Source organism: Ostrinia furnacalis, unplaced genomic scaffold (genome assembly GCF_004193835.3).
Source record: "Ostrinia furnacalis isolate ACB-3 unplaced genomic scaffold, ASM419383v2 OfSCF2838, whole genome shotgun sequence".
Lineage (NCBI taxonomy): Eukaryota > Metazoa > Arthropoda > Insecta > Lepidoptera > Crambidae > Ostrinia > Ostrinia furnacalis.
Window position 1 is genome coordinate 1 of NW_021133077.1, and position 3851 is coordinate 3851.

Consider the following 3851-nt stretch of genomic DNA (forward strand, 5'->3'; position numbering starts at 1 on the left):
GCATAGCATATGCCGTGGCCCACGGTGGGGAAGGCCACGACTCTGGTTTTGAGTGGGCACAGTTCTAAAAGAGTTTATGTCAAAATCCCGTAAGAGTGATAATCTAATGGGTTGTTAGTATTGATTTTTGCCACTTGACGTTTCAAACTCGCAAGAATTACGTCATGCTTTATTAATATACTAATTCATGCCTGCGGATTTGACCGCATGACTTTTGATGACCACTAATGGTGACTAACTTTTTGTGACATCCACAGAAATTGGAGTAGTGGTCCTATTTGAATATAATTATGTTGTTTATAAAGTTGTATTAGTCATGTCCAAGCGTGAAAAGGTGACAGACAAAGTCACATTATTATTAAGTATAGTTATTATGCAGCACGTGGATCCATTCATACGATCGTGCATATTATTATAATCACCTCATTCATTTGAATGGATAATATAATCGAATTCATTCATACAAAGTGTCATAATAATATAATAATGATCACTAAGTATTGACTCGTTGACGAGGAGTGAGTTTTTATTACACATAATTTATTATGATAGACCGAATCATGTTTGATTTAGCCGAATATAAACAATGATACATGTTACTATGAATTTCAGAATGTTTGTAAATGGACCAATATATGTCAATATTTTTTTCCTAGAACTGACTTTCAGTGCTGTGATATTATAATCATAGACTTAATTAAGTTCGGAAATATTAATTTCGTCAAAAAAAAAGAGCCAAAACAGTTTTTGACTTACTAATGCCCGTTTTCACCATCAATTCCTAATTTACCCCAACGTAAACAAAATTCATGTTATGTTACCTCAGTTGTTACACATAACATGACGATAGTTGGGCCCGATTTTAATTTGTATGAAGTATCGGCCGATAGCAAATCGGTGTAATGTGCGCACTTTCATACATCTCTAGGTATACTGTTTAACAGCCCGACCCAACAATCGACCAACTAAAAATCGGCGGTCTGCGCCTAGGAGTATTATATTATCTGTGGCCTAGGCTTAAAATTAATATTGTTGGCCATTTTATTCGACTCTATCAAGTCTTAAATAAAGCAAAGCTTATAACTACGGCAATCAGACGACGGTAATAAATCATTTTTCAAGCCCCGCGCATCGAAACACAATAGATATCTTGCGGATTGATTGGATAATGCAAGTAATTAATGTGACATTTTCTCCCCAAATGAATTTCCACTCAAATACTTCAGTAACAGTAAAATCCCAAAGTTTACGCAATTCATAATTACCCAAGCAGAGTAATGTTCAGAATCCGACCCATTAGTCATTCGGCCTTAGATTTGTTCAAACAATGATTGATTGTTGCCGGAATGCCCCCAGAAACTTCCCAAAGAATTTTACTCCACCATTAATATTTCAAAATTGAAAGGAGTTTGGCAATAAGTTCTATAGGTCCGTGAGTTCAGGGTTGTACATTTTTTCCAAATATAAAGCTTAAATAATGAGGCTTAAATAATGGGCGCATAGTACGTAGAACTGACGGCCGATGGGGCAGCAAGGTTCTGGAATGGAGGCCTCGTGCAAAAGCGAGCGTAGCACGTCCTTCCACAAGATGGACCGATAACCTCATAAAGGTAGCAGGAAGGCGCTGGATGCAGGCCGCCACTAACCGGCTATTGTGGAAATCATTGGGGGAGGCCTTTGTCCAGCAGTGGACGTCTATCAAGGACTAATATTGTAAACTTAAAAGTTTGTAGATCAAATGAATGTGACTTTCGTACTAATATTGTCTGTTTCTTGCGCTGCTTCTTCTCAGCACTGGCCCATTTATTGTCCCGAAGCAGTGGGAGGGTTAAGACTGGGACGTGTAAAGGTGCTTTTTAGAAGCCTATTTGCAAAAAAAAAGACTATGTCGTTTAATTTCGTTATTTGTGCGTTCTGTCAACCCTAATGATTTAAACAGAATAACTCACTTATGAATAAAGATCTAGTTTATTTCGGCCGACATTTGAATGGCTTTGTCTCAGAAGCCTCAAGCCGGGAATGAAATTTGAACGTTTACTTGTTTAAATAGCGTGTTGTATATTTTTGGTTAAATATTCTTTTGGGACACGTTTCTGAGAATAAGGTTGGACAAAAGATCGTCTGAAATAGTCATTTTGTTCAAATTGTATTTGTGGAGGTACGATTTGGCTATGAAATGGCAGAGAATATAAAACCAACATGCTTTTTAAAACGGGCAGATTTTTGACGGTAAGTATGACGGCTCTTTTGGCTAATCACTGAGATATTTTTGCCTATATATTTAGATATAATGTTATCTACACTCCAAACCCGCATATTGAAATGTTGCTAAAACTTACCGAAAGCATAAATCGTCAACATGGATCATAAAATTTCGTATCGAAACTGATTGAATAATAAAGTTGATAAGCTTTTAAAAAGGACGAAACTTAAGTTAGTTTGTTTTACAGCAAAATAATCCACCCAGAATGACATAAATCATATTTTACCCCACCGCGTTTAATTGCTTTAAGGCGACTACACATTAGTGTAAATACTTGTAACGACATCAAGCTGAGTCAGATGTTTGACTATGCGAACGTAAATTTTGCTGAATCAGTAACAAATGTCATTGATCAAAGCTTTGTAACGTAATTTAATGTCTAATGCACTAAAATATTATCTACTATATAAAAATAGTCGGGTTTTACTCCCTGACGCTATAACTCCAGAACGCACGAACCGATTTCCACGGTTTTGCATTCGTTGGAAAGGTCTCGGGCTCCGTGAGGTTTATAGCAAAGAAAATTCGGGAAAAGGGGGTAAAACAGGATCCACGCGTACGAAGTCGCGGGCGGCCGCTAGTTAATTAATGTAATCATGAATCTTTTTATATGAGCGCGCAAATTGTAATAAGGTCTGTGGTCAGACACTATTTGGAAAAAGCAAGTGTGTAAAAATTTCATTCTGTGCCATGTTATTTCATGGCATGAATAAAATCCCATCAAAATGTAGAATATTTCTGTAAATTACCAGAAATAGCTAAACACATACATGTGTGTATGTAAACACTAGGCTCTAGCCCCTAGAGTCTAGAGGCGCATTCCACCAATCAAGCGGGATTCTATTGATGTAGGCTCCCGCTAAACTGAACTGTCATGTGAACAAACATATTATTAGGTGTGTTTGAAATTCGAATTACAAAAACATAAGAAACATTCATTCTTCTTAGGCTGAGTTGCACACTTGCATCATCTTTCTTTAACTTTGACAAACGTCAAAAATCTGTCGAACCCCATACAAAAAGCACCGGTTATTGTTATTATTACGATTAAAATAAGATGGTGCAACCCAATCTTAATCTTATTTAGTTACAACCTAGCAACAGTAATGTAGAGTCACCTTTTTAATTTAATTCTGTAATTAATCAGCGCAGCAATTACTAACTAGGCTCATTTGTAACTGTAGCCCTAATTAATGACGTCACCCTTGACTAGTTGGATGCTAAAGATTACTGTAGGAATTATGAGCGTTTTGTATTCGTTCCACATAAAATACGGCCGACTAGAATGCTGGAAATGAGGAATGGGAATAAATAAAGTGTAGTTATTTGTCTAATTATATTTTGTGATACAAAAAGTGAATAACATTAATTTGGGTGTAATTTTGAATATGCAGTGACAAGTCTTACAGATTTACAATTGACATGTAAAAGAGCTTGGAGATAGAGATAGAACTTATGAAAGAAATATTATATTGTCTATTTTAAAGTTCTAAGTGCTTACGAAATATGCTTTTATGCTTATGCTAGGAACAAATTGAAAGAAAGAAAGAAAAATAAAAAAATATTTATTTGGCACCAAATTAATGCA